This window comes from Malus sylvestris, chromosome 17, assembly GCF_916048215.2.
Source record: "Malus sylvestris chromosome 17, drMalSylv7.2, whole genome shotgun sequence".
NCBI lineage: Eukaryota > Viridiplantae > Streptophyta > Magnoliopsida > Rosales > Rosaceae > Malus > Malus sylvestris.
The window spans coordinates 3,258,363-3,272,158 of NC_062276.1; the positions used below are offsets into that span (position 1 = coordinate 3,258,363).

The 13,796-nt window shown below is 39.9% G+C and overlaps 1 pseudogene; it reads left to right on the forward strand.

Annotated features, from left to right (window-relative positions):
- Nucleotides 1-12,040: 12,040 nt before the first annotated feature.
- LOC126610437 (uncharacterized) lies at nt 12,041-13,796 on the forward strand (annotated as a pseudogene).

Genomic DNA, 13,796 nt, shown 5'->3' on the forward strand with positions numbered 1-13,796 from the left:
TTATGGTTTGACTTCCACCAAATTCATCTAATTTGGGATTCGGACCGTTTAAATTTGATCTAACGGCTACAAATAAGGAGATCCTTTAAAAGTTATAATAACTGTAGCCGTTGGATCAAAATCCCACGTCCCGGATCCCAGACTAGGTGGATTTGGTGGAAAGGGATCCAGAGAGGATCCTTTTCCTGAACTTAGACCATTTCCAATGAAGAGGGGTAAATGTTCAAAAGCCAAAAAATGACATGATTTATTCAAAAATTCATCTCCAACTGATAACTGGGCTATTATTCTATAGAGTCCACTAGGCCATTATTTGGCCAAAGGGACATCGGGTTGGCCAAATGTAGCCTCCCTCTTAGCCATTTTTTAGGGCTCAGCTTCTCAATTGCAATGATTGATTCAAATTCAACGGCTATATTTGAAAACATCCAAAGGTATTTTAACTAAAATAACCAATAAATTTAAAGTATAAACTTCAAACTAATAAATTATTAAGGGGCTAATATAGCCCTTTCGGTTGAAGTTGGTATATGAGTATGGTCTTACACTGTCTATTTTTTAAAATAATTTTTTTGCAAGGCTATAATTCTAAACGGAGCTATATTTAATCATTTTGGTTGGAGATGGCCTTATAGGAAGCCTTTAAAGAAAGTGATTCCTATTTATTATTATTATTATTTTTACAAAAATGGGGATTAGTTATGCTACTACACCGCATCAAACTTTAATGATCCAAACCATCTATTTTTTAAGTTTCACCTCATAGATCTATTTTTTTTAAATAATTTTTTTGCAAGGCTATAATTCTAAACGGGGCTATATTTAATTATTTTGGTTGGAGATGGCCTTATAGGACGCCTTTAAAGAAAGTGATTCCTATTTATTATTATTATTATTTTTTTTTACAAAAATGGGGATTAGTTATGATACTACACCGCATCAAATTTTAATGATCCAAATCATCTATTTTTTTAAGTTTCACCTCATAGATCATCATTGCAAAATATTAACCATATCGGAAATATTTGACACATCTAACTGAGTTCAAAGAAATTAACGAATACTTTGTTCTCTAAGAAACATCGAAATTTCATCATGATAAATTAAATAGGCAAATGATTTTGGATTGACTTGAATTTTTGTAAGGATGATTTATGAATCCAGACTTACAAAATAGACGGTTCATATCGTTGAAGTTCGATGTAAAATGAGTCCCACAACTAATCCTCATTTTTAAGAAAATAAGAATCTCTTCTCTTAAAAGTTCTGCGTACTTACATATGTACATATATGTGTACGTATATGTTGTAAAACAATATCTTTTTTTTTCCAGTGTTGTGTTCCGTACATGTGTGTGTGTGAGAGAGAGAGTTATCCCTGAACGCACAGTTTCTTGTATAGCATATGATTCTATTAAATGGTGATCCAATTTGATTTGGGTACCAATGATTTCATGATATATACTTTTAGGAGTTTCTTTTTCTAGGGTTGGGAGCTTCTCTCTCTATCTAGCATGCTGGGTGGTGGTGGTGGTGTCATGTGTCAATTCATACTCCTTATCAGTTAAGTTTTTGTTTACTTTTTTGTTAACTTATAAGCATTTAGCTGATCTTCATTGCAGCCGAAAGTTTTCTCTCTTTAATTATTTCAGTGCGCGGTAATTTTTTTTTAAAATTAATAGATGGTAAAGAGGTAAATCTAAGCTGGTCATGATGAAGTTTTAACGAGGCATTTACTCTAGACTAGTCATACTCTTGTATTCGCTAATGATCATCTTGAATATGTGAAACATTGATCTCCTACATTTAATTAACTTTTTTTCTTCCTTTGACTACTATAATACCACAGCAAGGGGTTTTATGATTTTCTTTTGATATGCACCTCTACTTTGAGACTCGTGTTAGCAACTATTTGTACTTGTTGAGAACTGACGACAACAACTGTTATCTTTTAATAATAAAGTCCTGATTCGACTACTTCTTAAGTTGTACACACTTAAGGGGAGTGTTGTAATTAGTGTGTTTATTTAGAAATGTGATTGTGTACATGTAAACTTAAATAGAATTCCAATAGGAGTTGAAGATCAAATCATTATAAGTTTTGTGTTACTTGTAAGGCAATCAGGATTAGTATTAATAAACGTACAAGGTGTGGGTTGAACATACAGTTCTCATACCCGAGCTTGTTCTCTTTCTTTGCCATCCCTCTCTCTCACCCACTCTGAAAGTTATTCTCACATGGAACTGAGTTGTTGATTTCTGATCATATGTGTTAATGTGCAGGCAGCAGAAGTTCAACTTCAAAGTGGAAATGAGTTATGTATATGTCCATGATGCACTCTTCGGCATGTTACTTTTCTGTATCCAGTTCACATGTAACGACCCAACATTTTGTTGTCGGGCTAGTTGTTAGGAGTATTATATGAATAGCTAAGATGTTGCCAAATGTCAAGAGATTAGTATTGCAGTTATAAGGCTGTTATAAGATAGCTTAGTTAGGAAGCTGTCAAAGATAGTATAAATATCCTTTGTAATGAAACAGTTGGGTAAAGGATAAGAAATATACAATACAATTCAGAAATATCTTGCTCTCTAAGTATTCTTTCAATCTCATATCTCTCTTCCTATCAATCTTCTTCTTATCTGATATATGTGTAGATTGGTTTACATGGTATCTTCGCTGGAAAAAGTATAAAGCTTTATGGTGTATCAATCTGGGATTTTTGTATATGCTTCCGCTTCTGATCGCACATATATGTGCTTCTCTCTTCTGTCTATTACTTCTTGATTTGGGGCGTTTCTGATCGAATTAAGGCTCTTCAATCTGTGTTTGATTTTCTGCACACCAAGTGTTCGACGTTTGTTCTCTGTCAATCCCGGTGAAGCAATTCCATCAAAATGATGACCGTCTCTCAGTTGCAAATCTTACAATCGTCTATTACATCTCTTATTTCCTCTGTTTCTACGTCCGTAGCCATGAAGTTGGACGATACCAATTACTTGACTTGGCATTTTCAGATGCAGCTTTTGTTGGAAGGCTATGGCATTATGAGGTTTGTTGATGGGTCTACTCCTTGTCCTTCTCGATTTTCTGATGTGATTTCTGGGGATTCTGAAGTTGTTTCTGGTTGTTCTACTGCACAAGTTGAATCTGATGCATACAAGATTTGGAAAATGCATGACAGAGCGTTGATGCAGCTCATTTCTGCAACTCTTTTGGCTCCTGCAATTTCTTGTGCAATAGGGAGTATCAGTTCTTTGGATTTATGGACTCGTCTGAAAGACCAATTTTCCACAGTTTCTCGAACCAGCATTTTCCAAATGAAATCTGAGCTACAAACTATCAAGAAAGGTAATGATTCCGTCACTTTGTATCTTCAAATGATTAAGGAGGCTCGAGATTATTTGTCTGTTGCTGGTGTCTATTTTGAGGATGATGATATTGTAATTCTTACGTTAACTGGTTTACCTTCTGAGTTCAATACCATTCGGTCAGTCATTAGGGGTCGAGATACTGTTATTTCATTAAAAGATCTTCGTTCTCAACTACTTGCTGAAGAAGCAATGCTTGAAAATATGAATGCTACCCCTATGCTTACTGATTTGGTTGCTCAACAGTCTGGTTTTCCTTCAAAGAATTCTGGTGGTTTTTCATCTCAGCATCCTAACTCAAACTATCAGTATAATAGTTCTCGAGGTTTCAATAACAAGAATAAAGGCAGGGATCGGTTTAATTCTAATAACAGGTTTGGAACCAACAAGCAATTCTTCTCAAATTCTGGCCCTGGAATCTTAGGAAACTCTCCACAACAGCTTGGTTCTTCTCCGTTGATGACATGTCAAATCTGTGGCAAGCATAATCATCTTGCAGACACTTGTCGATTTAGAAATGCTCTTGGTTCTCCAAGTTGCCAAATCTGTGGAAAACATAATCATTTTGCTGATACTTGTCGGTTTCGAAATACTGAGGTTAATTCAGGCTGTCAAATATGTGGGAATTCTAACAATAGTGCTGATTTTTGCTTCCAGAAGAATTCTAATGTTTCAATGACTACCATGTATGCTCACACCAACTCTGGTCCTCAGTCTACTACTTCCCAGTCATCTATTCCATCTCAGCAAGTTTGGCTCACTTACTCGGGAGCAACAAACCACATGACAACTGAGTTGCAGAATCTGTCTCTTGCAACTCCTTATCCATCCAATGAGACTATACAAGCTGTTAATGGTGAAGGTTTAACCATATCTCATATTGGCTCCACCACTCTTCCCATATCTCATATTGGCTCCACCACTCTTCAAACTCCATTACATTCTCTGAAATTAAATTTTGTTTTATATGTCCCGAAATTAACACAGAATCTGCTGTCAGTTCATCGAATCTGCTTGGACAATAATTGTTGGTTAATATTTAATGCATTGTGTTTCTGGATCTAGGACAAAACCACATGGAGGATACTCTACAAAGGGCTGTGCAGTAATGGGGTGTATCCGATTATCTCACCAACATCCAGTGCTTCTTCAAAACGTGTCTATGCTGCTACTTACCTTGGACAACAAATTAATTCAAGATTATGGCATAACAGACTAGGTTAGCCTTCTAATCCTATAGTATCTCAAATTTTAAGAAAGTCCAGATTGTCTTATAGTCCTGATTCCTTGCCTATGTTGTGTTCAACCTGTTTGGAAGGAAAATTTACAAAACTTCCTTTTCCTGTGTCTCAGTCCAAGTCTGTAATATCAGATAAGAAGAAGATTGATAGGAAGAGAGAGATGAGATTGAATGAATACTTAGAGAGCAAGATATTTCTGAATTGTATTGTATATTTCTTATTCTTCACCCAACTGTTTCATTACAAAGGATATTTATACTATCTTTGACAACTTCCTAACTAAGCTATCTTATAACAGCCTTATAACTGCAATACTAATCTCTTGACATTTGGCCCGCTCCTTGTTTGTCCATTAAAGGGTTCAAGTATTATGTAACCTTCATTGATGAGTGTACACGTTATACTTGGATTTTTTCAATAAGCAATAAAAGTGATGTTTACCCTACTTTTGTTTCTTTGTATCAATACATTACAAATCAATTTGATGTCTCTGTGAAAACATTACAAACCGATGGGGGAGGGGAGTATATAGGGAAATCTTTTCAAGATTTTCTTTTGAATAAAGGGATTCTTCACCATATGTCATGTCCTCATACCCCTGAGCAAAACGGCTTAACCGAGCGAAAACATAGACATATAATTGAGACTTCCATCACACTGTTACAAACAGCTTCCCTACCACCTTTTTTTTGGTCCTATGCAGTTCAAACTTCTGTTTATCTTATCAATATGATGCCATCTTCTACATTGGATAACAAATCCCCATTTGAGCTCCTCTTTCATGACATTCCAGACATTCAACACCTTAGGGTTTTTGGTTGCTCTTGTTACCCACTACTGAGACCTTATAACAGTACCAAACTTCAACCTCGAACTACAAAATGTGTCTTCTTGGGGTATGCTTCTAAGTTTAAAGGGTACATATCTTTTGAGGTGGCTAAGAAACGGGTTTATATATCAAGACATGTAATTTTTTATGAATTTGAATTTCCTTATTCCAACCTAGTGTCTTTTGATCAACCAGTCATTTCTCCAGTACTTACCTCACATGGTTCTCATCCTGTTTTAGTACCAAACAATGATAATGTGATGGTTGTGCCTTCTGTTTCTTCTCCTAGTCTGATGCAGTCTAGTTCCTCACAGTTTGCTCCAAATAATTCATTAGACATTAGGAGTCACCTTATCACTACCAATAGTTTGTCCAATGGATCTAGTCTGTCTATGCCATCTGCAACATCAAGTTCCCATACTCTCACTGGTGATCTCAATGAAGTTGCACCCATTACTAGCACTGCAGATCAGTCCTTATCCTCTTCTGTCTCTGTGGTACCTGAATTCCAGCCTGACCAACTTCAAGTAGTCATATCTGTTCCATCATTCAATTTGCATCCAATGCAAACTAGATCGAAGAGTGGTATTTCTAAGAAGATTGCATTCATGTCTGTGATACATGAACATGGAGGGGCTGATCTCACTAAAGTAGAACCTGCTACCTATAAATTTGCTTTGACATCTTTTGTGTGGTGTGAAGCGATGAAAGAAGAACTTTCAGCCCTACATAATCAAGGTACTTGGTTCTTGGTACCTCTTCATCCTCACAAAAATTTAGTGGGCTGTAAATGGGTGTTCAAAATAAAGAAGAATGCTGATGGATCTATAGGAAGATACAAGGCCAGATTAGTTGCCAAGGGGTTTAATCAAGAAGAATGTATCGATTATGGGGAGACTTTCAGCCCTGTGGTTAAACTAACCACTGTGAGACTAGTTATTGCTTTGGCTGCACACTATGGCTGGTGTTTAAGACAATTAGATGTGAAAAATGCCTTTTTACATGGCATTCTTCAAGAAGAGGTATACATGTCTCAACCTCCTGGTTTCCATGATTCTAAACATGAGGATTATGTTTGCAAGCTCCATAAGTCCTTATATGGTTTGAAACAGGCCCCTAGGGCATGTAATGATAGATTTACCACGTTTCTACCTTCATTGGGATTTCAGTTCACTTATTCTGATTCTTCACTATTTGTCAAGCATGCTGGTGATTATATTGTGATTCTTTTATTGTATGTTGATGATATAATCATCACAGGTAGTGCAAGTCAATGTGTTACTGATGTTATTCATGCTTTGGCACATGAGTTTGATATTAAGGACTTAGGACCATTGCATTACTTTCTGGGTATACAGATTGTGCAGCAACCAAAAGGGATTTTTTTGTCTCAAGATAAGTATGTCACAGATCTTCTCACCAAGTCAGACATGTTGTCTTCCAAGCCCTGTGCCACTCCCTGTTTACCTTACAATCGGTTATTGAAAGATGATGGGAAACCATATAACAATCCAGCATTGTATAGAAGTCTAGTGGGTGCTCTTCAGTATCTCACTTTCACACGGCCTGATATTGCCTTTGCAGTTCATCAAGTGAGTCAATTTATGCAGGCACCCATGGAATCTCATTTTCTGGCCGTCAGGAGAGTTCTTAGATACCTTCGGGCAACACAGGGATGTGGTCTTCGATATGTTCACGACGGTTTGGATCTTACAGCTTTTAGTGATCCAGATTGGGCAGGGGATCCTAATGATAGGCAATCCACCACTGGTTTGGTTGTTTTCCTAGGCTCGAATCCGATATCCTAGTCTTCCAAGAAACAACAAACTGTCTCTCGGTCATCCACAGAGGCTGAGTATAGGGCATAGGGCATTATCTTCTACAACAGCTGAGATTGATTGGATTAAACAGTTGTTGGCATTTCTGTAGGTTTCAGTATCTGATACACCAACTTTGTATTGTGATAATCTTTCAGTACTAGCCTTAACATTGAATCATGTTCAGCATCAACGGACAAAACATATAGAGGTTGGCATACATTTTGTGAGAGAAAGGGTTGCCAAACAACTTCTGCAAGTGCATTTTGTATTCTCTGGTGAGCAGTTTGCAGATATTTTCACAAAGGGGTTGTCTGCACCTTTGTTTTAGCGCCATTGCAACAATCTCCAGCTCAGTTTCTCTGCTCCTGAGCATGAAGGGGGATGTTAGGAGTATTATATGAATAGCTAAGATGTTGCCAAATATCAAGGGATTAGTATTGCAGTTATAAGGCTGTTATAAGATAGCTTAGTTAGGAAGCTGTCAAAGATAGTATAAATATCCTTTGTAATGAAACAGTTGGGTAAAGAATAAGAAATATACAATACAATTCAGAAATATCTTGCTCTCTAAGTATTCTTTCAATCTCATCTCTCTTTTCCTATCAATCTTCTTCTTATCTGATATATGTGTAGATTGGTTTACATTAGTCACCCTACCCTTTGAAGTTCAAGGTGAATTGCAAAATCTATCAATTTAAATTTTTTCTGTATGCTGCACTAGCCTTTTATCACATGGCTATATATGACAATATGTACTTTTACATTTTATTTTATTATTTAAAAAACTGAATTTACATATTGTAGACATCGAAATTTCAGTAAATAAATGTTGACCGATAAATCAAAGTTTCAACGCTCATGTATTACATAAATTTTACACGTAGCGTGTGTCTAAACAAAAAATCAAGAATCATCGGAAAAGTCATTAAACATGACACGTGTCAACACCTGGCAGAAACGACTTATTTCATCTGGAATATTATATTCAAAATTAGGCCTTGGAAAATTCTATAAATAGAAGCCAATTTCATTCATTTTAGAAGACCAAAATCATTAGGCAAAATTCTTGAAGCTCTGAAGCTCTGAAACTCCGAAGCTTTCAAGCATCCAGGTTCCCGAAGAATCAAGAAAGCTCTCTTCGTTCTTCGTTCTTCGTTCATCGTTATTCCAAGATCAAGCCCCGACGGCCCTTGGATCAACATCCACCAATTAAAGATCAAGCCCCGACGGCCCTTGAAGAAAGTGTTATTCGTTCTTCATTCTTCGTTCATCGTTCTTCCAAGATCAAGCCCCGACGGCCCTTGGATCAACAATCATCCACCTTCAAGATCAAGCCCCGACGACCCCTTGAAGAACTTCCACCAATTCAAGATCAAGCCCCGACGGCCCTTGAAGAAAGTGTTCTTCGTTCTTCGTTCATCGTTCTTCCAAGATCAAGCCCCGACGACCCTTGGATCAACAACATCAACAAATCCACACATCCAACCGTTCTTCAAGATCAAGCCCAAAAGCCCTTGAAGATCCGTTCATCACTGTTCTTCAAAGATCAAGCCCAAAAGCCCCTTGAAGATCCGTTTATCACCGTTATTCAAGATCAAGCCTCAACGGCCCTTGAAGAAACGCTCATCCTCAAGATCAAGCCCCAACGGCTCCTCGAAGATCCGCTCAAATCCACCTTCAAGATCAAGTCCACGGCCCTTGAAGAACGTTCATCCTTAGATTCAAGCCCAACGGCCCTTTGGATCAATCGCACATCCACAAATCAACACCTTACGGAGATCGAATCAGAGGATCAAATTTAAGAGAGATTGTAACCCAAAATCATCAAATACAAATATTATTTTGTGCACGTTGTTCTTGTCTCTTTCCTTTCAGGAAATTTTTGTGTTCACAAATTTGGCACGCCCAGTGGGACAATCTCTGCCTCTCATCTCTTTCTCCGTTCAAAAAAATTCAAGCACACTTCCAAAATCAATGGCATCAAGCAAAGGACAAGCCGTTCTCACAAAGGGAAGAAGCCTGAGCACTTCCGCCATGAACAGAGCATCCATTGGCGCCACAACCACTCCTCAACATACCACTTCAAAGTTGGTGCCGCTAAAGGAGCAAGTGGAGCATCAAAGACGCAAGCCCGTTATCAACCTAACCTCGCTGGGGGCATCGAAGCATGCCGTTGAGGCACACAAGATGACATCCCAAAGCAGCCAACGACGTTCTTCGTCAGCATCCTGGATGTCTAAAGGAAAGTCACGTCTATTGGTTGCACAAGTCATGACCATCGGCGTTACCTCCATCGAAGAACAATTGGCTCAAATGAATGAAGCGATTGCAAGGCTAACACAGATTGTGGAAGAAAAAAACTTGCAAATCGCTGCACTCGTCAGCCGACTAGAGCCACAGGACGGCGAGAACCCCAACCCAGAAGATGATCTTTTAAAAAGAGGAGCTGGCGAAGAAGATGAGCCACCAGTGGAGAGAATCGATGTGAAGCCGGAGCCAGACCAAGCAGCGGCACTCATGGGATCTCTTTCTATCCAGCAGCTACAGGAGATGATCACCAACACCATCAAGGCACAGTACGAAGGGAGCTCAAATACCTCCGGGTTGTACTCGAAGCCGTATTCAAAGAAGATTGACGCCTTAAGGATGCCGAGGGGTTATCAACCGCCAAAGTTCATGCAATTTGATGGAAAGGGAAACCCGAAACAGCACATTGCCCACTTTGTTGAAACTTGCAACAACGCAGGGACCAAAAGGGACTACCTCGCCAAGCAGTTTGTGCGCTCGCTGAAAGGAAACGCCTTTGAGTGGTACACGGACCTAGAGCCTGAGTCCATCAACAGCTAGGAGCAATTAGAGCGGGAATTCCTCAACCGCTTCTACAGCACATGCCGCACTGTGAGCATGCTAGAGCTAACGAGCACAAAGCAGTGGAAGGACGAGCCAGTCATTGACTACATCAACAGATGGTGCACTCTAAGCCTCATAAAGACAGGCTCTTGGAAACCTCTTCAATCGAGATGTGCATCCAAGGCATGTAATGGGGTTTGCAATACATCCTTCAAGGCATCAAACCACGGACCTTCGAAGAGCTAGCCACCTACGCCCATAACATGAAGTTAAGCATCGCCCATCATGGGAAGAAGGAACCGATCGCCGACTACAAGAACGACAAAGTTCTTGAGACAAAGGTGGAGAAGGCTGCGTGGAAATCCACCAAGGAAGCAATGACGGTCAACACAGCTCCCGTCAAAATCCTTACACGAGGCAAGGCGATTCAAGCCGAAGCTTTTCGTGATCAAAAGATGCGTAGACGCATTTTGAAAGAGCTTGAGGAGAAGACTTATCCATTCCCCGACTCTGATGTGGTTGCCATGCTGGATGACCTGTTGGACAAGAAGGTGATCGGTTTGCCTAAGTGCAAATGGCTGGAAGAGATGAATCGTACCGACAGTCCAAGATACTGTAAATTCCACCGCTTCATCAGTCATCCGACAGAAAAATGCTTCGTGCTGAAAGATCTCATCATGAAGCTGGCTCAGAAAGGAATCATCGAGCTAGATGACGATGTGGTGAAGTCAAACTATACCACCATCACTTCTGGCTCTTTCGACACAAAGTTTTCACCTCAACCGCTAGGGGCATGCTCCAAGTCAAGCGAAGTTGAAGGATGGACTCAAGTCACTCCTAAGAAATTACACAAGAAGCATACGTCTCCTCCACAAGTCCGCCAATCGGAAAGGGGGCAAAACAGCTCTTGTCAACCTTCAAAGCAACATGAACGTGTTAAAGATGATGAAATTTCGACACATAGATCGTCCATCCCCATCACGATGCGTGATTTCTTTCCTGAAGACTTCTTCAATCACTCGGTCAAGACTCCCTGTTATGAAAATTGCAAGGAAAGCCTCTCCAAGATCGTTTGACAAATTCACAATGCTCCTTGTTCGCACGAGCCTAAACTGCACGAACCAAAGCTCCTTGTCCGCACTAGCCTAAACTGTAGGACAAGAGGCTCCTCACCTGCACGAGCCTAAACTGCATGGCACAACGCTCCTGATCTGCACGAGCATAAAAGGCGACATCAACGCTCCTGATCCGCACGAGCATAAAAGGCGACACCAACGCTCCTGGTCTGCACGAGCATAAATGGCAACACCAATGCTCTTTGTTCGCACGAGCCTAAACTGCATGAACCAAAGCTCCTGGCCCGCAAGAGCATAAATTGTGTATGACAAAATCATCATCAAAATCACTGTTAAATTCATCACTCATTCGAACTACGCTTTGACTTGATCTCTTTCTTTGGAAGGGTACGTAGGCAGCTTGAACATTCAATTTCGAGTTCAGTCACATCAAAATAAAAAATAAATGCTTTATTGAAGAAGGTCAATCTTATTACAAAAAGAAAAAAAAAAAAAAAAAAAGGAATACATACGTTTTACAAAAAATAATAATAATAATAAATAAAATAAAATAAAATTATGAAAAAAAAAAAATATATATATATATATATATATATATATAAATAAATAAATAATTAAAAAAAAGCCATCAGCAGCAGCTCGCTTCCTCTTCAGCCCACAAACCCCCAAAAGCCCAGGCCCCGTTCTTGGACCTACATCTTTCAGTTTCTGCAACGTCCAGGCCCAACCACTCATTCGACCACTTCACTGCCTTCATCAGAATCAAATTGTGGTTGTCTATTGCCGTTTCTTCCAGAGGGTTTCGACATGCCGGTGAGTCCTTGTCTGTTTACACAATGGAGAAACTACATGAAGCCAACTAGAAGAGCATCTGGATCCAGATTTGAAACGCCGGCTATGGAAGCTGATGTTCAACTTCCGGTCCTTCAACTTCCCCTCCTCCTTCTCCGACGCCTTCGGGCGGGTCCGATCGAGCGTCGCCTACTTCCGGATGAACTATGCCATTGTGGTGCTCCTGATCCTGTTCCTCAGCCTGCTCTGGCATCCGATCTTTCTCATCGTCTTCCTCCGCGACGAGCCGCTGGTACTATTCAAAAAAAAAAAACGGTAGACGACCGCGTCGTTTTGATCATGCTGGCGATCGTGACGATCGTGCTGTTGTTCTTGACCCACGCGACGGTGAATATTCTAGTGGCACTGCTGATTGGGAATTTGGGGTTGTGTTGGTGATTGCACATGAGGCGTTGAGGAAGACAGATGACTTGCTGGTGGACGAAGAGAACTCTACGTTATTGACTACGCCTGCATCTTCCTCTGCATCGTCCTCCAGGCCTAGTTCCTTTGCACCTCATCAGCCCAATATCGCCTCTAATTCGGCTAAAAAAGGCTCTATTTCTCCAGCTGGAAATACACTAGCACATCATCTCCATGATCCTCACCATGCTCATCACACTCGGTGCTCTCACTATCAAGTCCATCACAGGATCACATGGCAAGACGCCGGAAAAGAGGAGCTCATCGAATGGTCATCCTACTTGGGCCTGCTGTGCCTCAAATTGATCTTGTGTTGCAAAGCGAGAGTGTACTGGAGGGTAATTTGGTGCAGATTGATTTGGCTGCTTCTAAGCTTGGGTTTAGTTCCTCGCTCTTGTTCAGACAGACAACTTGTGCAAACTTCAACTTCACTTCTAATGCTTAAGAAGTTAGAGGATCTTATGATTCAACTGTTATTTGTAATTCTTTTCATTTTGGTAATTACATTATGAATAATGGTCAGGATGATTGCGATTAAAAAAAAAAAAAAAAGGCCACCGGAGCTACTATAGCACTGGTAAATGGAAGATGTTGAGGAATCCTCCAATTTGTTCCTTGACGACGGGGTTGAAGAAAGCTGCACCACTTTCCGCTGTGACCCTCTTCCATTTCTCACTTCCTCTCCTACCCTCCATGGAAGCTCTATGTGCCCTCCACTTCTACTGGTAAAATATCAGCTTGAGCATCATGTGGCGGTAACTACGACACATGAATGGTATGCGTGAACCAGCTGGCGACGAATATGAACGAAACAAGGAAGTTCCGGGACTACAACTGCTTAGTCTTCTCCTCTGCATGGCACATCACCATCTCGTCATCTTTTTCTCTACAAGGCACAGCAACATCTTGGCTCGTCCTTAAGCAACGGTGTGTCCTCATCTTCGCAGGAAAACAGCAACGACAGTGCAATGGCTGTGCAATGGCGGCAGTGCAAGGCGACAAGAATGCAGTGGCGGTGCAATGGTTGTGTAGTGGCAGTGGCAAACAGCAACGACGAAGAACTTCAATAACCGCCGTCAAACGACTAGCCGGTCATGAAGCCTCGATTGCAGCTCTCCGTCCATCTTCATCCTTTCCTGCAAATTCCCCATCCCGTCATCCAAATTTATACAAAAAAATAAAAAATAAAAAATAAAATAATAATAATAATAAATAAAATAAAAATAAAAAAAATAAAAATAAAAATATATATGGTGGAACACTGCACCATGATTAAAGAAAAAAATAAAATAAAATAAAACAATAAAATAATAAAAATGATGATGAGGGAACATGGTGCGTCTGGCACAAAAGGA